The 26,591-nt window shown below is 38.0% G+C and overlaps 1 non-coding gene and 1 pseudogene across 1 annotated transcript; both read left to right on the top strand.

Moving 5' to 3' along the window:
* The first annotated feature begins 1,249 nt into the window (after positions 1-1,249).
* On the top strand, positions 1,250-13,752 carry LOC133756665 (septin-7-like; annotated as a pseudogene).
* Positions 12,492-12,598, top strand: LOC133757208 (U6 spliceosomal RNA). The gene has a single exon (XR_009865585.1). It is a non-coding gene; the product is annotated as a U6 spliceosomal RNA (small nuclear RNA).
* Positions 13,753-26,591: the final 12,839 nt, after the last annotated feature.

The raw sequence follows: 26,591 nt of genomic DNA, 5'->3' as shown, positions 1-26,591 counted from the left end.
GACTATCAGGCTAGGAAGGATTAAGCTAAGGAGAGTGTAGGAGGAAGAGAAGTCAGCCGGAAGGGAGGCCATGAAAATGCACCCCTCGGTTCTCTATCTTTGGGGAGGTAAATGACTGATGCCTCCAGTTGCTACACCCTGAAATCCATCACTGTGTTCATCCCAAGGTCACCTTTTCCACAGACTGCTCCCAGCAAACAACTGAGGGCAGCAGAAATACGGGAGGCTCATTCCGGAGCAATGTGAGGCTCCTCTGATGGGTGACTCTGGGTGAAGGACCCCCAGATGGCCCTGCACTACAGCTGAGATGCTCTTACCCAACCCTTTTTCTGTTCCTCTCTCCTTCACCTGAGAACAGACATACAGCTCAGTCTTGACAGCTCTCCCACCTTCATCGGGCTCCTTCCTGTTTTCCCCTGAAGGCACATTGAGGGTACACCACAAATGGATTAATAACTCCCAGATATATGGTGTCATGTTTCTATAATTAAGTCCATCACACATTCCCTTGACCTAAGACATTAGTGTCTGCCAGAGTGAGGTCCAAGCTCAATCCCCTTTTCCATATGATGTATCTGAAAGTGCCTGTGACTCACCTTCAGAATTCAGTCCCTCTAGCCAAGTCAGTTTCCCAGATCCCTTCTTGTACCTGCCCCTGAAGTCTCAATTCTTCTTCCATTCATCCCTGCCAGAATCTATGGTGGGGGTTCTGGCATGAAACAATAATATAGCAGACTTTCTTATTCTAGTGGTCCTAAGTTTCATAGAAATCCCTATGGCAGAGGGAAGATTTTCTTTTTCAGGGGCAGACCTTGTGACCCAGTGGGTTAAAATGCCACTTGCAATACCATCATCCTGTATGGACACTGGTTCAAGTCCCATCTGCTCCACTTCCAATCCAGCTCCCTGTTACAAGTGATCTGCAAAGATGGCCCAAACACTTGGGCCCCTATAGGAGACTATGCCTGGAGTTCTAGGCTCCTGGCTTCAGCCTGGCTCATCCACTACCACTGATGCCATTTGGAGAGTTAATCAATAGATAGAAGTTCTTCACTCTCTTCTCTCTCTGTAACTCTACCTTTCAAATAAATAAATAATTTTTAAAATAATTGCTTTTTCAAATAATGTTTCAGAGGAGAAACTAACTTCCACTGGAAAAGCTCACAAGAGACTGATATTTCCCGGGGTCCCTCTTGTCCTGTGAACTCACTTCTGGAAGTCCATCAGCTCACCTTCCATCAGGACCACCATGGGTTTGGCAGCATGATAATGACATTGGGGATCTAAGTGAATTAGACATAAAGAAACTACTTAATCCCAGTTCTAATAACTTCTGTCTTCATTCCCTTGTACTCTGCTCCTACAGCATCAACTGTGCCTCTCCAATCAGGCTGTTCCTCTCAGGTGAATGGTGAAATAGACAGAGAACAGCATGTATTGGGAATCTTATGCTGTGGTCTTGTTCCTTGGCATTATTTCACTTTAGTTCCTTTGCATACATAGAAGGAAATGAAGAACTGGTATGCCCGTGAGATCTCAGAAGTCCCAGGCCAAGGAGGAGACTTGGAATAAAATATGCTGATATAAACATTTTTAAACAATTTGAGCCAACTCTGTTCTTCTGCCTAATATAATTGATGTGACAGCAGAGACATAGCTTGAAAACAAATGTCCCAATATAAACCAAGTTTATAAGACAATGAGAGAGTGGAATACTCAAGTTAGTTTGCCTTCAGTAAGCACCAAACTATAATTTTGGGAAGGGTACAATGTCTCAGAAAAATCATTTTAAAAATTGAAATGAGCCTTCTTTAGATATACTAGCAAATTCATGATTACCTAAGTGCAGGCAAGTTCAAAACTTATGGATAAGTTTCTGCCAGCTTACAATAAATCTTTTAAGTTCAGAACTGAATTACCAGTTCACACAGAATTGACCAAAACAAAAATATATAATAATATCTGGAGAGAGAAAGAATGTCAGTTTTACCAATCTGCACAATTACAGCCCAAAATTGTTGTTTGAGCTGTTACTGATATTATATTGCTGAGTGGGCAGGGGGGTAGAGAACCAAGACTACTGTTGATTCTTAGCATCATTTCACACACAATGGGTGAAAATTGTGTGAGGAAAAACAATTAGACTTGCCAAATTAGGATAAATCACTAGAGGTGACCAGGAAACGAATTTCACACAGGTGACAGAAATTGTGAGATGTACGAAGTTTCCAAAAATAGAGCAAGCACTCTAGTACAGTAGTGAATTTTTCATCTCCCAACTTGTCAACATGATTGTAAAGTATTTCTCAAGATTCATCCACTTAAAACTTGCAAAATGACTTACTCATATCGGTGTGGCACATCTTAATTTTTTTTACCTTAAATTAGTATATTTTTTTGCTTAGATAGATTAACAAAGTTGACAATACCACTCATATTTAAGGTTTGATGTCTTTGCTTTCAAATTCTTTAAGATAAACACATAACTGAACACTTATGTACCATCTAAAGTCACCTAATATATTGCCAGGGGCATACATTCAGCTTCAAGAAACCTGTTTCTTATAAAAGATATTGACCCTAAAAAGATGTCTTTAATATTCCTATTCCTCAGGGCCCTGTGATCCCAAATAGTCGCTGGTTGTTGAGGTTCCACTTCTTTCTTTTTTACTGATCAGCACAGAGGAGTCCATACAGTAATACTGAAGCTTCTCTCTGAAGACTTTCCTCATTCAAAGTGTCTTCCCTTTGATTATCTTATTTTACTCATGGAACTCTGCATAGAAATGGTAGGGATAAGGAGGTTGCCTTAAACCCACACCACAAGGCTAGTTCATGATGAAATACGTCTAGGAGTCTCTGGCCTGATATGCTTTCCGTTAAATTTTTCTATACCTTTGAGTGAGACACTTATTTCAGAATTCGTTCATTTATAAGAGGATTGATTATTTGTACTCTTCAATTTATGATATTCTAATATCTGTATCCAAACTAGAGAGAATTAAATTTTAAAAAACCACATAGAGATCTTTAACGTCCTTGGTTAAGTTTATTCCAAGGTATTTGATTGTTTTTGTAGCTATTGTGAATGGGATTGATCTTAGAAGTTCTTCCTCAGCCGTGGCATTGCCTGTGTATACAAAGGCTGTTGATTTTTATGCATTGATTTTATATCCTGCTACTTTGCCAAACTCTTCTATGAGTTCCAATAATCTCTTAGTAGAGTTCTTTGGGTCCCCTAAATAAAGAATCACATCATCTGCAAAGAGGGATAGTTTGAGTTCTTCATTCCAATTTGTATCCCTTTAATTTCTTTTTCTTGTTTAATAGCTGGGGCTAAAACTTCCAGAACTATATTGAATAGCAGCGGTGAGAGTGGGCATCCCTGTCTGGTACCAGATTTCAGTGGAAATGCTTCCAACTTTTCCCCATTCAATAGGATGTTGGCCGTGGGTTTTTCATATATTGCTTTGATTGTATTGAGGAATGTTCCTTCCACACCCAGTTTGCTTGGAGTTTTCATCATGAAAGGGTGTTGTATTTTATCAAATGCTTTCTCTGCATCTATTGAGAGAATCATATGGTTTTTCTTCTGCAGTCTGTTAATGTAGTGTATTACGTTGATTGTTTTGCGGACATTGAACCATCCTTGCATACCAGGGATAAATCCCACTTGGTCTGGGTGGATGATCTTTCTGATGTGTTGTTGCATTCTATTGGCCAGAATTTTATTGAGGATTTTTGCATCTATGTTCATCAGTGATATTGGTCTGTAATTCTCTTTCAATGCTGCATCTTTTTCCGGCTTAGGAATTAAGGTGATGCTGGCTTCATAGAAAGAATTTGGGAGGATTCCCTCTTTTTCGATTGTTCTGAATAGTTTGAGAAGAATTGGAGTTAGTTCTTCTCTAAATGTCTGGTAGAATTCAGCAGTGAATCCATTTGGTCCTGGGCTTTTCTTTGTTGGGAGGGCCTTTATTACTGTTTCAATTTCTGTCTCAGTTATGGGTCTGGTTAGGTTTTCTATGTCTTCCTGGTTCAATTTAGGTAGGTTGCATGTGTCCAGGAATCTATCCATTTCTGATAGATTTCCCTGTTTGTTGGCATACAAATCCTTGTAGTAATTTCTGATGATTCTTTTTATTTCTGTGGTGTCTGTTGTTATGTTTCCTTTTTCATCTCTGATCCTATTGATTTGGGTCTTTTCTCTTCTTTTTTTAGTTAGTTGGGCCAATGGGGTGTCAATTTTGTTTATTTTTTCAAAAAACCAGCTCCTCGCTTGGCTGATTTTTTGTAATGTTTTTTTGGATTCAATCCTGTTGATTTCTTCTCTGATTTTAATTATTTATCTTCTCCTACTAGCTTTGGGTCTGGTTTGCTGCTGATTTTCTAGATCCTTGAGGTGAATTGAAAGCTCATCTATTTGGTGCCTTTCCAATTTCTTGATGTAGGCACCTATTGATATAAACTTTCCTCTTAACACTGCTTTTGTTGTATCCCATAGGTTTTTGGTATGTTGTGCTGTTATCCTCATTTACTTCCAGAAAATTTTTGATTTCTCTTTTACTTTCTTTTATGACCCATTGTTCATTCAGGAGCATGTTGTTCAGTCTCCATGTGTTTGCATATGCTCTAGGGATTCCTGAGTTGCTAATTTCCAACTTCATTCCTTTATGGTCTGAAAAGCTGCATGGTATGATTCTAATTCTTTTGAATTTGCTGAGACTTGCTTTATGGCCTAGTATGTGGTCAATCCTAGAGAAGGTTCCATGTACTGCTGAGAAGAATGTAAAGTCTTTAGATGTAGGATGAAATATTCTGTAGATATCTGTTAGATCCATTTGGGCTATAGTGTCATTTAAATCTACTGTCTCCTTGTTGATCTTCTGTCCTGTTGATCTATTTCTGAGAGTGGAGTATTGAAGTCCCCCAGTACTATTGTATTGGGGTCTAAGTCTCCCTTTAAGTCCCTTAACAAATCTTTTAAATAAACTGGTGCCCTGTAATTAGGTGCATATACATTGTTAATCGTTATATCTTCCTGTTGAAGATTGATCCCTTAATCATTATATAGTGCCCCTCTTTGTCTCTCTTAATAGATTTTGTGTTAAAGTTTATGTTGTCCGATATTAAGATGGCTACGCCCGCTCTTTTTTCATTTCTGTTGGCATGGTATATCTTTTTCCAGTCTTTCACTTTCAGTCTGTATGCATCTTTGTTGGAAAGATGTGTTTCTTGTAAGCAGCAAATAGATGGGTTTTGTTCCTTAACACAATCAGCCAATCTGTGTCTTTTAACTGGACAGTTCAGGCCATTAACGTTCAATGTGACTATTGATAAGGAGTAACTTTGCCCTGCCATTTGCCAAAGATATTTTCTAATATATGTTTTGAACTTCTTGATATCTTTTGCTGTGAGGTTTCCTTCCTTTACCTTCTTTCATATTGATGACCGTGTTTCTGTGTTTCTGTGTGTAACACATCTTTAAGCATCTTTTGCAGGGCTGGACAAGTGGCAACAAATTCTTTCAATTTCTGTTTGCTGTGAAAGGTCTTTCTTTCACCTTCATTCACAAATGAGAGCTTTGCAGGATATAATATTCTGGGCTGGCAGTTCTTCTCTCTTAGTACCTGGGCTATGTCTCGCCATTCTCTCCTAGCTTGTAGGGTTTCTGATGAGAAGTCAGCTGTGAGTCTAATTGGAGATCCTCTGAGAGTTATCTGACGTTTCCCTCTTGCACATTTTAGGATCTTTTCTTTATGTTTTGCTGTGGTGAGTTTAATTACAACGTGTCGTGGTGAGGATCTCTTTTGGTCATGTTTATTAGGGGTTCTATGAGCTTCCTGTACTAGGATGTCTCTATCCTTCTCTAAACCTAGGAAATTTTCTGCTAGTATCTCACTAAAAAGGCCTTCTAATCCTTTCTCCCTCTCCATGCCTTCAGGAACTTCTAGAACCCGAATGTTGGGTTTTTGCAAGATCAGTCTCATTCACAATAGATACCAAAAAATGTAAATGCCTTGGAATAAATTTAACCAATGAAAAGAGAGATCTCTATGATGAAAGTTATAAAATATTAAAGAAAGAAATAGAAGATAGGAAAAATGCTCATGAATTGGAATAATTAATATTTTCAAAATGTCCATACTGCTGAAAGCAATTTACAGATTCAATGAGATACCCAGTCCAAAGACCAATGGCATTCTTCTCAGATCTAGAAAAAACAGGGCTAAAATTCACATGGAAACACAGAGACCCCAAATAGAAAAAAACTATCTTAAACAACAAAAACAAAGCCAGAGGCATCACAATATCAGATTTCAAGACATATTACAAGGCAGTTATAATCAAACCAGACCGATACTGGCATAAAAAGAAACATGAATATCAAGGGACCACAATAAAATCCCAAGAAATCAATCACTCATCTACAACGAACTAATCTTTAAATCAGTCCCTGGAGCAAGGACGGTCTCTTCAACAAACGGTGCTCGGAAGTTGGATTTCCACATGCAGAACTATGAAACAAGACCACTACTTTATACCTCACACAAAAATCAACTTGAGGGGCATTGTGGCATAGAAGGTTAAGTCACCATCTGCAGTGCCAGTATCCCATATAAGCTTAGGTTCAAATCCTGGCTGTTCCACTTTCAATCCAGCTCCCTGCTAATGCACCTGGGGAAGAAGTGGAAGATGGCCCAAGTACTTGGGCCCCTGCATTCAGGGACTCCTGGCTCCTGTCTTTGTATCAGCCCAGCTCCAGCTGTTGTGGCCCCTTGGGGAATGAACCAGAGCATGGAAGATTTCCCCCTCTGTCTACTTCTCTCTTTCTTTCTCTGTAGCTCTGCCTCTCAAATAAATAAGTACATCTTTAAAAAAAAAAAAAAAAGAATCAACCCAAAATGGATCAAGGATTTAAATCTATGACCTGATACTATCAAATTACTAGAGGAGAACATTGGAGAAAAGTGTGCAAAACATTGGCACAGGCAAAGACTTCCTGGAGAAAACTCCAGAAGCATAGGCAATCAAAGCCAAATTGATAAATGGGATTACATCAGGCTAAGAAATTTCTACACTCAAAAGAAACTTAACAAAGTGAAGAGGCAAATGACAGAATGGGAGAAATTATTTGCAAGCTGTAAAACTGATTAGGGGTTAACTTCCAGAATCTATAAAGAGCTCAAGAAATTCAACAATAACAAAACAGCTCCAGTTAAGAAATGGGCAAAGCGGCGAACTCAAAAGGCCTCCATAGCCTTGGCAACTCATGACAAGAGCCTAGGGTGATTACTGATGCCATAAACAAGAGTGTCAATTTGTTAAGTCAACAACAGGAGTCACTGTGCACTTACTCCTCATGTAGGATCTCTGTCCTTAATATGCTGTACATCATGATTTAATGCTATAACTAGTACTCAAACAGTATTTTTCACTTTGTGTTTCTGTGTGGGTGCAAACTATTGAAAGCTTTACTTAATATATGCTAAATTGATCTTCTGTATATAAAGATAATTGAAAATGAATCTTGATGGGAATAGAAAAGGAGAGGGAGAGGGGAGGATTGCTGGTGGGAGGGAAGTTATTGGGGAGGAGCCATTGTAATCCATAAGCTGTATTTTGGAAATTTATATTTATTAAATAAAAGTTAAAAAAAGAAATGGGCAAAGGACTTGAACAAGCATTTTCTAAAAAATGAAATTCAAATAGCCAACAGACACATTAAAAAATTATCAGGATCACTAACCTTCATAAAAATGTAAATAAAAACCACAGAGAAGTTTCACCTCACTCCAGTTAGAATAGCTTTCATACAGAAATCAAAAAACAATAAATGCTGGTGAGGATGTGGGGGAAAAAGTTTTCTAATTCACTGTTCATGGGAATGCAATCTAGTATAGCTATTGTGGAAGATGGTATGGCGATTCCTCAGAAAGCTGAAAATAGATCTACCATATGATCCAGCCATCCCACTTCTGGGAATTTATCCAAACAAAATGTAATCAATATATGAAAGCATTATCTGTACCCCCTTGTTTATTGCAGCTCAACTCACAATAGCTAAGATATGGAATTAACCCAGATGTCCTTCAACTGATGACTGAATAAAGAAAATGTGGCATATATACAGTATGGAATATTATTCAAAGGTAAAAAAGAATGAAACCCTGCAATTGAAAACCATTATACTTAGTGAAATAAGCTAATCACAAAAAGACAAATGCCATATGTTTTCCCTGATCTGTGATAATTAATCGAGTACAAAAAATGCAGTATATAATTATTTGCATTGCAATCTGCAAAAAATTATTCCTGTGTATAAACTATTCAGAGGAAATGGCTTAATGTTTAAATGAACTTAATTATTATCTTGTAACCACACAGGAAATACTTAGATGTTACAATGTCATTGGTTCTATTTCATTGAAAGAAACTATGAATGAATAATTGAAAAAAAAAGTGTATGTGGATGAAATCATCACTTCCCCATTCAATTATTGTTTGTAGCCATTGTCTGTATTCCCACTAAACTAGGTTGTCTTTGCTTTTAACTTGCTAAACTTCTTATTCAGTGAAGTATAAAGCCTTTTTACTACAATGTAATTTCAAATTGTGTTATTTCAAAAAGAAAAAAAAAAGAAAACAAGGTAGAAGGAAGCAGGATGGGAGGGAAGGAAGAAAAGAGAGAGAAAGAGAATATCATTATGTTCTTGGACTTGTATCTACAAATCATATTGAATCTGTTAAAAATTAACTAAAATGAAAATAAAAATTAAATCTCAAAAACTAAAAAAAAAAAGAAGAAGTTTTAGAACTATTCACCAAAAACCACAGCACTATCAATGCTTTCTGAGTTCTCCTTGAAGTTCCTTTATCAAGGGTAAATCTATCTGTACATTGACTTTTTCTGCCCATAGGCTTCTAATGCCTCCTTTTTGATACCCTGCTTATTAGAAACTAAAATTGCTCTGTGTCATTCTTTCACACCAAATAAGCTACAAGATGATCATCCATATCCTTTGGTCTGCCAAGCTCCAGGAAAGAAAATCTCAATGACTCTACCTCACCTTGGCTCCACAAGCAATGAATCAATCCCATCCATCCCTGTCCTGTCAGACTTTTTCAAAGCAGGATCCAGAAATTGAGCAAAGGCAGTATCCAGAGTGGTCTCTTTGAAGCCTTTTTACCTTGGTTTAGGGAGAAGGAGGACTCATAGTATTCCAACACCTCTCTCCAAATCTCTTCTCCCTGTTATTTTTTCCATTTTTATTCTGAAATTTTTGTTTATTTGAAAGACAGAGAGACAGAGACAGAGAAAGAAATTGGTCTTCTATCTGCTGGGTCATTTCTTAAATAACTGCAATAGCTGAGGCTGGGCTAGGTTGAAGGAAAGAAGCCTGGGACGCAATCCAGGGTTTCCCACATGGGTGGTATGGACCCAAGTATTTGCACCATCATGTGCTGCCTTCTAGGGTGCACATAAGCAGGAAGCTAGAACCAGATACAGAGCCAGGACTAAAACCCAGGCACTCCAATATGAAATGTGGCTGTCTCAAGCAGTATTTTTTTTAATTTAGTATTCCAAAATGTATTCAATCCTGAAACCCTACAAGTAAATCTTATTTTTTCATTTTATTTATTTTTTCATTTTATTTAAGTTATACAAGTTTCATACTCTTCATATATATAAATTTAGGTCAAGGAGCATCTTAACCACTTTCCCAAATACTTCCCCCCCCTCTATCTACCCTCTATATGGATGAAGAGGTAAAATGATCTCATTCTTTACCATATTCTTTCAAATGTGGCTTTATTCAAGCTTCTAAATCATGTTGTATATTGGAAATAATATCAATATATTGGAAAACATGGAGGAACATATTGAACAAGGATGTGACCAATGAAATATAGAATAGAGGAAACTACAGTACAAACCCAGTTTCTTCAGCAAATAAATTGTAAGGGAGAACAATGAGGATCGGTAAAAAGTCTACAAAGGAGACTAAAGAGACATACCAACCAAACTTAATTTGCATCCTAATTTAGCATGCTATCTATATTTTTAAAATTATCAGACAGGAAAGTGCAAACTCTGGCTGGATATTTGATGATATTAAGGAAATTATGGAGGCAATTGAAATATTTCGAGGGATAATAATATTGTGGCCATATTAAACATTGACAGTTCCTGGTTTGTTAATGATACATCCTTAGATATCTGTTGATGAAGTGATAGGATGTCTGAAAGTCATTTTATAAGACTGCACTAGTGCATGGGTGGCAGGCAGAGTAGGGTGGGAAATATCACTATGCCTCTAAGTCTGTATATATGAAATACATGAAATTTGTTCACCTTATGTAAATTGAAAAAAAGAATGTAGTAGTGGAAGGAGAAGAGATAGAAATGAAGCAAGACTGGTCTTGTATTAGCAAAGTGAGGAGTACATGGGGATTCATGATACAATATAATTATAATTCTTCTGTACCTTCTGCTGCTAACCTAAACTTCTATAAGTACTTGGAAGTAGCCCCAAAATAAATTGTGTCCAAAAATAAAGAATGAAATGCTGCTTCCTTGACTCATAGCTTCCTCTGAATTGGAGCATCAATTCTCTTGATGCTTCAATTGGAACATTTATTTAATATTTTTAAAACAACGTGTCCCAGGTGCCTACATGGCCAATTTATGGGCTATTTAAAACCCTGTTCACTTCTTTTCCTTGGACATTCAATTTCTGCAACTGGTCCAATCTTTCCCCACCCCTTCAGAATGGTGGTAGTCATACTACACGGGAGCTACATGATATGGAAAGCAACTCCCTGTTTTTTACTCTAGAAGTCACTTTCTGCTGCCATGACAATTCTGAAGTTAAACAAGTTCTATCACAAAGTTTTGTGCAGGAGACAGCTGTGCTTATCAGTCTCAAGGGAGCAATTTGGTTTTGAGGCCAAGAGCTTTAATCACATGCATTGATGCCTCCATTTTTATAACCCCTTAACATACTATTTTAATGTATATGATTTATGAAATATCAGTTGCATTTCTGGAGTATGCTGGAATTAAATGCCATTTAGAGTCTTTTCCTAGGATGACATTATGCCATTCTAGATTCTTTCCCTGTAAAAGTGCTTCTCTTTTTTTAGTATCTGCTGTAAATTTTTTGATTGATTGCAGATATTTGTCTGCAGGCCCAAAGCCCTTACACTTCTTTCTTGTGTTGCATTCTTTATTAGGTCACCCAAAAGTAACAGTGCCAAAAGCCATTATGAAGACAGACATTTAGAAGAATTTTAGGGGTAAAGCTCATGGAAAGCAAATAAAATGAAGGAGCCACATAATATTCCCTGCAGAGTGTTTCACTTTTTCTAAACTCAAATATTCTTCTTTTTAGAATGTGGGTAAAAGAGAGGGCAAATTAAACTTTCTCACCACTAGTAAACATTACAAGTAACAGATATATTTGAAATAGGAATTGTTAGTATGTCATAAATTGCCTAAGCCTCACTTCTTACGAATGGCAAGGAAACACACACATACACACAAACACACACACAGAGACCTAGAATGACACTGAATTCGTATCCTTAAGGTAGATTTTCCCAATATCCTCATTTCTTTTCTTTGTACTCTAAAATAATGTGTTTGTAGACCTGTAAGAATAGACAAGGAGATACAATCTTGTTGATCAGAATATTTGGATAGTTACAGCTTAATCTCTTATTAGCACTTAGGGAAAACACTAAAGGTTGGCACTGATATATTTTCCAGTATCAAGAGGACAGACACAGAACAGAGCATGGCCATCAAAATTATAGACAAAAGGTTGGAAACATATTAAAACTCACCACCCAAAATCCATTTATGAGGAGAAAGTTCATTGGTTTATATAACATTTTATTGTGATGTGTGAGAACAATAAACCAAGTTAGCCTGGTAGTATTTTTCATAGAATTGCAAATTTTACAAATTAGAAGCAGAAAATAGATATGATCAGCAGACTCTGAAAAAGCAAGTATCTGAGTATGTCCTATAAATACATGGAACTCACTGAAATTTTATAGTTTTGCAAATTATGAAGAAGCAAGCAACCACAGATAAGGGTGCCAGAGCAAGGAATAACTGCTTATGCAGGAATAACAGCCAGAAGAGAACAAAAGCACATGTACAAATGCAATTGACCAAAGCATAAGAAATTGTCTTCAATGAATTTTGTATTTTTATGGATTGGTTGGACTTCTGAATGACATCATTATAACATTAAATGAATGTCTAGCTCTTGATAATTACTATATTTGTAGTGCTCCTTATATGTTAGAAATTGTTCTGAGCACTATACTATTCTTGTAATCTCTACAACAAATCATGAGAAGGCACTGTTACCATGCATGGTATTATTTGTAATAAACTGAGGCATGGAGAGTTTATACAACTTTTCCCTCTTCATTGCCACATGCCTTTGCAAATACTTAGATTAAATAACTAGAGAGTGCTCGCTTCGGCAGCACATATACTAAAATCGGAACGATACAGAGAAGATTAGCATGGCCCCTGCACAAGGATAACACGCAAATTCGTGAAGCGTTCCATATTTTTTTGGATATTGAGTTTATGAAACATTTGCACAAAAAGTGAATATCATTCTACTTATTGCCAAAGCAGACACACTCACACCAGAGGAATGCCAACAGTTTAAAAAACAGATAATGAAAAAAATCCAAGAACATAAAATTAAAATATATGAATTTCCTGAAACGGATGATGAAGAAGAAAATAAACTTGTTAAAAAGATAAAGGACCGTTTGCCACTTGCTGTGGTAGGTAGTAATGCTATCATTGAAGTTAACGGCAAGAGGGTCAGAGGAAGGCAGTATCCTTGGGGTGTTGCTGAAGTTGAAAATGGTGAACATTGTGATTTTACTATTCTAAGAAATATGTTGATAAGAACGCACATGCAGGACTTGAAAGATGTTACTAATAATGTTCACTATGAGAACTACAGAAGCAGAAAACTGGCAGCTGTAACTTACAATGGAGTTGATAACAACAAGAATAAAGGGCAGCTTACTAAGAGCCCTCTGGCACAAATGGAAGAGAAATGAAGGGAGCATGTAGCTAAGATGAAGAAGATGGAGATGGAGATGGAGCAGGTGTTTGAAATGAAGGTCAAAGAAAAAGTTCAGAAACTGAAGGACTCTGAAGCTGAGCTCCAGCAGCGCCATGAGCAAATGAAAAAGAATTTGGAAGCACAGCACAAAGAATTAGAGGAAAAATGTCGTCAGTTTGAGGAGGAGAAAGCAAACTGGGAAGCTCAGCAACATATATTAGAACAACAGAACTCTTCAAGAACCTTGGAAAAGAACAAGAAAAAAGGGAAGATCTTTTAAATTCTCTATTGACCACCAGCTACATATTAGTTGCCAATATGCCAGCTTGGACATCAGTGTTTGTTAGATCTGTTTGACCAATTTGCACCAATTTTATCCATAATGATGGATTTAACAACATGACAAAAATTATTTTTCTGTTGTTCTTGATGGAGATTAAGACACCTTGAATTGACTAGGGTGTTACGTACTTGGAAAGTAACAGCTCTAAGTACCTTTCTTTTGTTTTTTCTTTCTTTTTTTTTAATTAAACAGATGTCTTCAATTTAATGCAAGAGAACATTTTACTGTTGTACAATCATGTTCTGGTGGTTTGATTGTTTACAGGATATTCCAAAATAAAAGGACTCTGGAAAGTTTTCATTGAGGATAAATTGCCATAATATGATGCAAACTTTGCTTCTCTATGATAATTATAGTACAGAGGTTCCATTTAGTGCAGCATATACAAAAATGTAATTTAGTCTAACACAGTTGACCCTATTTTTTGACACTTCCATTGTTTAAAATACACATGGAAAAAAGTAAACCTATATGCTTTCAGTGCACCTAGAGCTTTTTTATAACAACCTTTTTTTGTTTGTTTTGGATTCTTTAAATATATATTATTCTCATTTAGTGCCCTCTTTAGCCAGAATCTCATTACTGCTTCATTTCTGAAATAACATTTAATTTAGATATTTTCCATTTATTGGCCCTGCTAAAATAGAAAGTAGCATCTTTCATAAGGTAGGAACCAACAGGGAAACTTTCCTTTTACTCCCTTCTTACAATTTATGGTAAGTAGCAGGGGAAAAATGCATTTATAGATCATTTCTAAGCCAAATTGTGAAGTTAACGACCAACCTGTTTCTACCTATATGCAGCCTCTTTATTTGACTAGAAATGGGGGAAAAATGGCCTCTTGAAGAGAAAAAAAAAAGCCACCATTCTGCATTTAGCTGTATTCATATATTGCATTTCTGTATTTTTTGTTTGTATTGTAAAAAATTCACATAATAAACAATGTTGTGATGTAAAAAAATAAATAAGTAACTAGAGAAAAATTATTAGTGGATTATAAAAGCTGTATGTGGTCACCAGGAAAATGCCAAGAATGGATATGACCGCATTAGAGAAGCTGCTTGGTCAATGGGTGAGAAAGCTTCACAATATTTAATTGGATACATTGAAAAAATAAAACACTTTCACATCTATCATGTGATTCCAGAAAGAAATAAAAACAATCTGAACAAAGATGATACAGAGAGAGATATTAAAGATCATGCCCTCACCCTGAGTAAGCAAAATGAAATAAAATAAATCCAAAATTCATAAATGGGATCCCAAGAGGTAAGAACCCTGAAGCCACCCTATTAACATGCCTGGTCAGATTAGTTTTTGCTTCCCTGTGCTCTCTGGATGCAGTTTCTGAAGCTCAAAATGTTGGTCGAAAGAATCCAAATAATCACTGACTTTCTATTTTCTATACCCCTAGTACTGTTTTGTTAGTAGCATTATTTTTATTTTTCCTTTAAAAGATCAATTCCCCCCTAGTGTAATCCAAAATAAGTATTAAAATAGATAAAAGCAAGCCATACAGGAATGGATCATGTAGTCAAGACAGTGTTGGCAAAGGTTCCAATTCCTCCAAGTGCGGAAGTCTGCAGAGACAATGATACTCTGAGTGAATCAGAGAGTATCAGAGCTGGCACCTGCTCCCTAGAGGAGTGCTCTTCAATGTGGTACCCATGGGGAAAGGATATAGCAATATTTTGTGCTGATAGCAAAGACATAATTATTTGAATTTAAGTGAAAGGCAGATTGAGATGTTGCTTTAAAAAGAGTAGAATTTGGTTTAGATTTAAGAGAAATGTCTAGCTTTAAAGCTTTCTATCTCTAAAATAGCATTGTGACTTCAAGTATAGACTCATCTCTTAGCATTCTTACTGCTGAAGAAGAAAACAAAATTACTTGCCTGCCTGGAAATAGGGGCATGGACTAAATGACTTCAAAGATTCTTTGTGCTAGGTGGTTTGGGGGTAACTTCAGGAAAGGACAAACATCGTCTACTACTGGGTCTTTCTCTTATTACCAAGCAACTGAGAAGATTATAAAAGATCTGAATACAAATATTTGACTCCACAAACTCATGGTGATCTCTTAAATACCCCGACATCGAAATCCTGGAGGATGTGAAAATACGTTTCTACTGCCCTTCTTGTATCTGGTGTCTGACAGGCAAATTTAGCCCTGGTGTATCCCTGGTACTGAGGCAGGGGTTTCAAATTACTGATGAGGTCTTCTGCCTCTTTAAAGGCGGTATTAAGAGTACCTCAGAGTTCTGAGCAATATCGTCCCTTTTTAGATCTGTCCATTCATCATGATCCCGTGCCAGAATTTGTTAGGTAAACATGATTGACAGATAGCCATCTTTATCCTTTCTTGGGCTGGAGGTCAGCCTTGGTGGAAAGTAATGCTTTTTTAATTAGCTGTTAGAGGATCAAATTTCCTTTGTGTGGATTGCATGCTGCTCTCACTCTGCACCAGTATCCAAAGTGGATATCTCTTATGCCTTGCATGCTCGGTATAACTCAGATGACTGAAGAACAGTCATAAAAGATTCATATTGAAGCTGTTTTACAAAAATTTGCACAGCTGGCAGAAAAACAGAGAGAGCAAACATACCTGAAATAACAGAGTTCTCAGAAAGGAAAATGAGAGACATTTTTAAAGGTTGTCTTGGCAAATAGTGGCTGCAACGAGAAAATTGTTTTGTCACAATTCTTCTGTTGCAAAAATAAAATAAAGTAAACATAATTTTTAACTGTAATGCGCAAAATGTAATTTCCCTCCTAGGAATTGGTCCTTCCATTTAGAGGTAAAATAAACCCCTGAAAGAGTTTTGGTTTGGCAAAGCTTGCAAAAATAACAAAGTAAGCATTCGTGACTAATTCAATGGCACTGTACTTCTTCATCTTTGTAAGGCAGGATGTTCACTTCAGAAAATTCTGATGGTTTTCATGCCTAAAACAATTAATTCAGCAATACGCGAAACCACTGTGAAATGAAGACGGGTATGCACAAAATATTAATACAAATTTAAAGCACATGCATTTCATTTAAATGTTACATTTTTGGGCTACAAAAGTAGCACTGTCAAGCTTATCCTATGAACTTCTAAATAATTTATAAAACAGTGACTAGATATAATGATCTAGTATATGGCCAAATATCTTACTAAGCTTGGAAGCACAAATTGTCTACCATATGAATCTAAATTAAAATTAATTGTCTGTATGCAATGCATAAGTAGACGAAAACACTCTCATATGTCTAAACTAGGCTATGGATTTTCTCTATTTGTCTTCAATTTCATTTATTTCTGCTATTTTCTTTATTATTTTCTTCTTTAAGGAATTATTATATCGAAAATGTAGTTTCTTATGGTGAAGGTAAGATAGTTAATCTGATACCTTTTCTTCTTTTGAATCTTCTTTCCATTATGAGTTATGAGTTTTTCTCTCTCCCTCCCTCCCTCCCTCTCCACATCTCCCTCTATCTCTCTCTCTCTCTGTCTCTCTCTCTCTCTCAGAGATAGTAAGGTATTTAGGAGCACATAACTTGGAGCCAAATTGCCTGAATTTGTTTTGCACCTCAGCAACCTATACCTATGTGATCTTGCAACAGTTATTTAACCTGTTTGGGCCTCAGTTTCTTAATCTATTGAGTGGAGCTTAAAATCCTTTTGGCTATTAAATTGCCTGAAAGAATAAATGAATAAATACATGTAAAGAACTTAGAAGTTCTTTGCAAAATGTGTGTACTGCAAGCAGCACATGCTCATAAAATTAGAATGCTCATTAATTATAAGCTATTATCAGATCAGCTAGATTCATTTAAATAACACACCAGCATTCAGAAATAATTTTTGGTTTTTTCTTCCTTTGTGCCTCATTTATTGGTGTAAAACCAAGTATTGGATTTTATTTTCAAAAGAGTAAGGAAATTCATTTAAGATGTTGATCATATCTATCCCTCAATGGAGGTCTCCAAGCCAATCATATGAAATTTCAACCCAGAGGAACTTGAAGACATGTCTTGTTTGTGACAAGAATTGATTGAAGAATCTTTATAAGTTAATGAAACTCCAGAAATCAGTTCACTCTTATGAGTGACCTAGAACATATATTGTTTAAACCAACAACAATTTACAAAACCAAATAGTTCATTAAGAGCAGTGACTGTAAGACCAGAGAAATGTATAATTTTTTAAAAATCAAGAATAAAATGGTTTTAGGTGTCTCAAGATGTGGCTTTGCTAGTTTCATGCTTGACATTAAACAGGCAAATATTTTCTCCCTACATTTTACAACTTCAGACAGAAAAATTGGACTGTACAGTCTGAAACACTGACCACATTTGGTGTCATTTGAATTTTTAACTCCCTAATATTGGATTTTTCCCACAAAAGACTCATAATGGCTGTCAAAAGAATCCACATATAAATCTCATTTACTGCAGCTTTAACAAGCCATTTAATCTGCGACTGGTCTGGCTTCATTTGAGGATGTTGAGTGAAGCTCTAGCAGGACTTCAAGTTCACAGCAGAGATTCATGTATTTTCTGAATTTTTGCCAACACATGGCATCTTTGCTCTCTGTGCCTGTGTGTAGGAATTGTGACGAGGAATTGTGAGAGAAGACACAATGAAGAGAGTACTTTTTTTAAGAGAACACTTACTATGTGCCAGCTACTGTGCTAAGTTCCCTACAGATGATCTCATTCTACCAACTGGATGAAAGCAAAATTAGAAAAGCTTTTCAAAACAAAAAATTGCTGATAGTAAAGGTAAGCTGTTTTGGTCTGTTTGACAGGTATAACCAAATAAGAATTCAGAACGCGCGCTTGGGGAGGGTTTTGCATGTCTCCCCTTTTTTCCTGTATCATGAGGTTATTTCAATGAGTTTGCAAAGATGGAATTAAAAGGTCAGTTTATTTTGGTGCAAAAATGATGAAATCTCTGCATACAAGGGGGCTTCACAATGTTCGTGGAGAATATTTGGAAAAAAAAAATACATGGACTGCAAAATATTTTTGCACCAAAGGAAATTCATCCTTTGGAAGCTTTTCTTTTTCTTTTTGAAAAGATTTTAATGGACATAAAAATTGCATGTACTTACAGGGTAGGTTCTACATGATGTTTCATTACATGTATACATTGTTTCATGTTCAATCAGGACAAACATATGTATCTCTTCAAATATTTAAGACTTCTTTATTGTGAAAACAGCCAAAATACTATATCCTAATTTGTTAGGTTTTTTAAAGACCAGTTTATAGTGCATTAAATTTAGCTTTGCATTGCATCTTCCACAAACTTCTTGAAGTTTGCTCCTATGTGATAGTATCCTGCTGCTTGAAGCAGCAAGGATTCGCATTGCTTACAGCTAGATTCAGATCCAAATATTGAATATATGAAGTCTAAAGTGTATTTCTTCAATTCAAAGGAACCTGTCACAGGGACAGGCTTTGGCTGTGCATTTGTATTAATCTTAATTCCCTTTGCTGCAATTGAGTTTTAAAGGAAAAGGGCTGCTGCCTTGGTTTTTCATCTCACTAGAGCACTCCTTGGAAAGGGCTTGTGGGAAATGTATAAACAAATGCAGCTTTATGGGTCTAATTAGCTGGAAGAATACCTGTATAAATGGAATCTGTCGGTCACAATAAGCCACCCTGCCCCCACTTACTTATATAATAATCCTGGCTTTCAGAGGAGTAATCGCTGCACACCATCTACACAGCATCTAATTTCCTCATCAAATTTCTCTGCTGGGTTTAGCCATGCTTGTCAACTTCCCAGCTCCCTCTTCAATAACTGGGTTTATTCTTAGTGTCTCGCCAATAAACATTCCTACGAGCAAACCCATGAAAGAATGAAGTCCAAATTTCTTTATTGCTCCCTGGTCCAAGAGGAGCTCACACTCCTGGGAAAGGTCACAGGTAATTTTGGCTGGTCACTTTTGGGTGGCAGGACCGCTGCAAGCACATTGGGCTCTTTTGTTGAATTGTCCCAGAGACCACCAAAGAGGACCCCAAGCTGCGGTGAGATCCTTTGGAAAAGTGAATGGGCAGTACTGTAAGCAAGTCTGCCCACTTCAGTCCTCCTGTGAAGCACAAACTCTCTTCTAAAATATTCTGTTTCAGAGCAAATGAAGCTTTTCTGCAAGCAAGACTATCTTCTTTCTTGCTTGCCTCTTATGCTTTGCTGAACGTTTATAGAGAGTTTGAAGGCCACATTTTGTGATAGAGAATTGTGCCATGAAATGACTTAAAACTCGTTCTTTTTTGTATCATAATTTTGTATCATTTCAATCTTTCCCACTGAATCTCCTTGAAATGCTTGCCTTTCTAGGTACTTTCAGGGGAAGGACATCCCCAGTAAGTTGAGAAACTGAGTAATCCTTATCCTTTCAAACTGGTCTTGGCCTCTGGTGCTGCACGAGTTGAACTGTATCCCCTCAAAGAGATATGCTGGATTCCTAACCCCTACCTCAGAATGTGACCTTTTTGGAGACAGAGTTTTTATAGAGGTAATCGAGTTAAAGTGAGGTCATCAGGGTGGGCTCTAATCCAACATGACGGGTGTCATGATTAAAAAGGAGAAATTGGACACAGAGACACATGCATAGAGAGAATGCCAGGTGACGATGAAGACAAAACTGGGGTGATGCAGCAGAGATTGCCAACAAATCACCAGGTACTAGGAGACGGCCTTGACACATTTTCTCACAGCCCTCAGGAGGAATGAACCTTGTCCATGCCTTGACCCTGCACATGTAGCCCCAAGAAATGTGAGATAAAAAACTCCTGTTTTTTAGGCAACTACTGTGTAGTATTGTTGTGGTAGCCCTAAGAAACCAGCATAAATGTTAGTGATAAGTTCCAAGCTATTAGCACAGTGGGTTAAAGTGGCACTTGCAAAGCCACCATCTGATATCAGATTGCTTGTTGGAGTCCTTAACTGCTCTTCTTCTGATTCAGTTTTATGCTAAAGCACCTGGGAAAGCAGCAGAAGATGGCCCAAGTGTTTGGGCCCTGGATGGAGTTCTGGGAGCCTGGCTTTGACCTGGCCCAGCCCCAGCCATTGCAGCCATTCGTGGAGTGAACCAGCAAATGGAAGGTCTCTCTCTCTCCCCCTCCCTCCCTCTCTCTCTCTCTCTCTCTCTCTCTGCCTTTCTGTGTGTGTCACTCTGCTTTTCAAGTAAATAAGTAAATAAATCTTTGAAAATGTATAAATACGCCTGAAAATTCATTCTTTGATGACAAATAAGTAATGGGTTAGATTCTATCATTTCATAAGCAGTTTCTTAAGCTAATTAGATGTGCTCACTCCTACTCACACAACCATCTACCCCAGGTAAGTACCCCTGTGGCCCCCCTGAAAATCACTAAAGCCTATAAGATAGAATCTCGACTTCCACACTGCTCACACTTTCTGTCCAGTGTGTTGCAGGGTGCTTAGCAGTATTGACCTCTAAGTCACTTGATACCAGCATCACTCTCCTCTTGACCATGATAGTATCTGTAGATACTTTCAACTGTCCCCTGAAAAGCAAGATTGCATCCATGCAAGAATTACTGCTGAGATATTTTCAAGGAACAATTATAATCCTTTAATGAAGAAATGAATTATAATTGATATTTCTTAATCTTAACCTTTCATGGCTGTCAAAGACTTTTGACAAGTCTTAATAACATAAGTTGCCATACAGTTCTATTCAATTCTACTATGTCAATCCTCATTGACATCTTTAGGTTGGGATACAGACTCCTTGACACACAAATCTTATAAAAGCCTTCTCAGACAGGCATCTCCCTTTATAACTAACAGTTCTGGCCTAAAAAAAGTTCATCATCTTGGTGAGCTCCACCTTCCTCTTGATCTGAGGGTGAATAGAAAACCTTATTGCATTAGAAGAGAGTCTTTATGGCGCCAAGATGCCTGGACACAGAAAACAGTCAGTAAACCTATGTTGATCAATACATGCCTCTTGTTCCTCAAAGACAGGAACTAAAAATAAGAACTTTCAGTCACAGCATAATGAAAACTTCCCATATTGCTGAGAGCAGGTCTCCTGCATGGAATATACCCTTCTTTCTATTGGATACCATTTTTGTACTACACATTTTTGATATTAAAATACACAACTGTTTTCTTCTATTTTGGTTACTTTGTGCAGAAAGTACCAGTGTTTATCATCCTGATACACGGCTCTAATGTGGTATTTACAGTGCAGGCTATGGGTTCAAACGTGAATTCATGGATTTGAATCCCAGATATAACAGGGAGCAGTCTTTTTCCAGTTATTGTCCTAACTCATCTTCAGCTGTCTTTTAAAATATTTATTTATTTGAAATGAAGAGAGAAAGAGATAGAGAGAGAGAACAGAGAACTTCTGTTCTTTGGTTCACTCTTCAAATGCTTGCAACAACTAGGACAGGACTGGGCTAATGTAAGGAGCCAAGAACTCCATCCAGGTCTCCTCCATGGTGGCAGGGACTAAGCACTTGAGGTATCTCCATTGCCTTGCAGATGCATTAGCAGGAAGATGGATTAAGAGCAGAATATCCAGAACTCAAGCCAGACACTCTGAAAAGGGATGCAGGTGTTCCAGAAAGTCGCTCATTCTGTTGTGCCACAGTGCCCGACCAGCTTCAGCTTGTTTTTTATCTACAAAAGGAGAATATGTGATAGTTATTATGGAGATTGAATAAGGCAATATTTGTAAAGCACTCACCTTAGTAAGGACATAGTAATAGTTATTTGTTTTTGGTACTAGTCATTTCCTAAATAGATTCATATAAATGTTCTTTAAAGATTTATTTATTTGAAAGTCAAAATTACAGAGAGAGAGAGAGAGAGAGATGGGGAGAGAGGTCTTCACCCCCCAGTTGGCTGCAATGGCGGGAGCTGCACCCATCAGAAGCCAGGAGCCAGGAACTTCTTCCAGGTCCCCCATGTGGGTTCGGGGCCCAAGCACTTGGGCCATCTTCTACTGCATTCCTAGACCATAGCAGAGACCTGGATTGGAAGCAGGGCAGCTGGTTCTCAAACCGGCACCCAAATGCGATGCCGGCACTGCAGGTGGCGGCCTTACCCACTGTGCCATAGCGCCAACCCAATGTTTTCTTTAAAAAAAATTTACTTACTTATTTGAAAGAAGTATAGAGAAAGGAAGAGAGAGAGAGAGAGATTTTTCACCTGCTGGTTCACTCTCCAGATGGTTGCAATGGACAGGCTAAAGCTAGGAGCCAGGAGCTTCATCCAGGTCTTCCACGTGGGCCATCTTCTGCTGCTTTTCCCAGGCCATTAGCAGGAAGCTAGATCAGAAGTGTAGTAGCTGGGACACAAACCAGTGCCCATATTGGATGTTGGCATCGGAAGCAGTAGTTTTAATGGTTAAGCCATAACACTGACCCTTAAATGTTTTCTTACCCTAAATATTCTTAAATGACCAAGCTCTTCTTTTGCAGAAATTTGTTTTCATGACTGTCTGTAATAACAAATAGAGGTGATATTTTTAAAACATAAATCAGCAACATTTTTCTATAAAGAACAGCTAGTTTTATGCTTTATAGACTAATCTCTGTTGCAGTCACTCTCTTCTGCCATTGTATAAGAAGTTATAAACACTAGCTTATCAAGTGAACCTGACTGTTCCAAGAAAACTTTATTCATAAAACAGAAGCACCACTGGGTTTTGTCCAACAGACTCTAATGTGCTAACTAACTTCTAAAAGGAACGAGCAGCTCTCCCTTTCTGCAGGTCACTGTCCAGCTTTGCGTGTTTGGACTTGATTGTAAAGTCTCTTTCAGACACAGACTAGGCTTACCCTTTTTTCATTAAATCTTTACATTCCTGTATGCAACTGAAATAGTAATAATAAGATTTGTAAATCTTGGACAAAATCAAGGCTGAGGGTAAGAATTCATGAAGTCAAGAGAAAGCTGTTGGGTCTTTAGGTTTCTCTCTGCTCAGTGGAATAAGCTGGGCACGCCTGGGCTGCAGGCCTGCTGTACCATCTGACCCACAGAGGGCTGCAGGACCCCCTCTGCTGCAGCCCAGGACGTGTGATTGGCTCTTCTTCTGCTGACCTCACTCACAATACGTGAAGACTGATTTCCCAGCCCGCCTTCCCCGCAGTGTCCGAGGCTCTCAGTGCCAGGCCTGCATCATGTTTATCACTGTTTCTCTAGGGCAGGAATGTCACAACAACTCAAGAAATTGTGCTCAATCCATGTTAACAAACATTTGATCCTCATGGTCAGACTTTGAGTTGTATCACAAATGTGATTCCAAAACAACATCAAAGAATGGGGCCCAGGACACAAAAATAATTTCAAAATAACCTGTTATTTATTTCAATGGTCAACTCCATAAGGAAGATTTGCATGTCCCAGAAAGCCACTTTAGATGTCCTCTTTGCTGCCATCCATATCTTCACTCGATTTAATTTGTTTGAAAAATATTTATGAACACCAATTCCATGCTAAGCAACATTCCTTTCTCTCTTTTTATAAAGGTTTATTTATTTGAAAGGCAGAGTTTCAGAGAGAGAGAGGGAGAGACAGAGAGAAAAAGAGAGAGTGCTTCCATCTGCTGTTTCACTCCCAGAATGGCCACAATGACCAGAATTGGGTCAGACCAGGAGCTTCTTCTGCATCTCACACATGGGTTTAGGGGCCCAAGGATTTGGGCCATCCTCTGCTGCTTTCCCAGTGCATTAGCAGGGACTGGATTGGAAGTGGAGCAGCTGGGACTTGAACCAGCTTCCCTGTGGTATGCTGGTGCTGTAGGTGGCATTTTACCCTCTATACCACAGCACCAGCTCTGCAACATTCCTAACACCTGGGATATGAAACTCTGTCAGAAGTTCTTTGAGGTAGGTTAAGCCTATGCCAATGGCACTGGCATCCCATATGTGGGGTGGTTCCTGTCCTGGCTGCTCCATTTCTAATCCAGCACCCTAATAATGCAACTGGAAAAATCAGTGAAAGATGTTCCAAGTGCTTGGAACCCTGCACCCATGTGGGAGACCTGAAAGAAGATCCTGGCTCCTGGTTCCTAGTTTCGTCCTGGCTGGGGATATGAATCAGCAGATGGAAGATTCTCTCTCTCTCTCTCTCTCTCTCTCTCTCTCTGTAAATTTTTCAAAATAAATAATAAATAAATAAATCTTTTAAAAAATGAGGGACAGACATTGTGGCATAGCAGGTAAAGCAATTGCTTGCAATGCCAGCATTTCATGTGGACACCAGTTTGAGACTTGGCTGCTCCACTTCCAATCCAGCTCCCTGTTAATGCTCCTGGGAAGGCAGTGGTGGATGGCCCAAATCTTTGGGCCCCTGTACCCACATAGGAGACCCAGATGAGGTCCCTGGCTCTTGGCTTTGGCCTGGCCCAGTCCTGGCTGTTGAGGCACTTAGGGGAGTGAAACTTGAACCAGCAATGGAGGAGATATATACTCTCTCTCTCTCTCTCTATCTCTATCTCTATCTCTATCTCTTTCTCTTTCAGATAAATAAAATAAATCTTTAAAACAATTAAAAAACTTAAAAATGAAAATTATAAAAGAAGGAAAGTCTTTGCTTCTCCCACGACTGACTCAAAATCTCCAACCCTCACACTTGCACCTCTGTTCTTTCCCTTCCTTTTCCTTCTAAATCTTCATTATAAATCCAAAAAATTAGTCTGGTGATCAGCCAGCCTCCTCTTCAGGGGACAGTGCAGACAAATGATGGGAGCCCTTACGAATAATTACTTAATCCCACACAAACACATGCAGCATCTTGATGTGTGAGATTGTGTTTTGAAGCCTTAAATCAGAATCCAAACAAACTTCTATTCCTTCTGAGAAATGAAAGAGTAGCTACTAACCCTAAGGCAGAGAAGAAAATGAGATGTTTGACAAGAACAAGAATGTAACAACCACTGCCACCATTTATAATTTGATGTTCTTTATAACAGGTAATTTGTGGCATGCACAATGTGGGCACACTTTTTCCTTTCTTGAGAATGCCAGTCCTGGTGATGTTTAAAACCTAGATACCACCTAGACAGCATTTGTACTGAGCGAGGGTGTATGAGTTTTCTGTTGCTGCATAAAAAATTATCACACACACACACACAGCAGCTTCAAACAACACCCAGTTATTGTCTCACAACTTAGCTAAGTTTCTGCTTATGGTCTTAACAACCTGAAATCAAGGTGCATGGCTATCATTCAATACAGAGCTTCCCAATCCTCTTCCAAGCTCATGAGATCGTTCCTTGCTACAATAAGACTGAGGTCCTCACTTTCTTTCTGGGATAGAAGGGTCTCTCTCAGGTCCCTGGAGCAGCTACAACTTTTGCCATCTGGTTCTCTCATGGGCTTTCTCATATACAGCAACTGATTTCTTCAATGCCAGCAGGGAAATCCCTTTGGCCTCAGGGAAAGCCCCGCTTTTCTTTTTTAGGGCTCCCTTAATTAGAATAATCTCCCTTTCGATGAACTCAAAACCAACTGATTAAGGACCTTGATTCTATCCTCAATGTGCTTTCTTCACCTTTGCCATATAACAACATAATCCTGGGGATGTTCTTCTATTATATATTCACAAGTTGCACCCACACTTAAGAAGAAGAGAGTGTATAGGATGTGTGCACCACAAGGAGAATTTCTAGGATCTTTCTTATAATTCTGCCTACTAGAGTGGAAGAGTCTACTGATGACATGGCAACAATTTCTCCTAAACTAGTACTACTACTACTACTACTACTACTACTACACACAATCACACACACATACGCACACACACACACACACTTAGGAATGCACTTCAGAAGATGCATTTCCCCAAAATTTTAAAGCCAAGGACTTAAGATCCACAACTGTCACATAGAATATTTACAATTTATTTATCTAGAATACTCCACTGCATGGCACATACATAAAATGCTTTCACTTTGTGAAATAAAGTGAAATCCTGAGATAATGCTGATGATGTGGACAGGAACCCCAATGTGCCTTTCAGGCAATGACTTTCTCTTGCCTGGAAAACTACAAAGTGAATTTGAAACCACGAGCAACACAGTGGCAGTCACATGGATAAGGTTTAAAAAAAAAGAGGAAGAACAGAAACATCAGGAGCCTTTAAACTGTTTTCTAAATTCAGA

The sequence above is a fragment of the Lepus europaeus genome, chromosome 3, assembly GCF_033115175.1.
Source record: "Lepus europaeus isolate LE1 chromosome 3, mLepTim1.pri, whole genome shotgun sequence".
Lineage (NCBI taxonomy): Eukaryota > Metazoa > Chordata > Mammalia > Lagomorpha > Leporidae > Lepus > Lepus europaeus.
The sequence above is the reverse complement of the archived record's forward strand: the minus strand, read 5'-3'. Positions and strand labels throughout refer to the sequence as shown.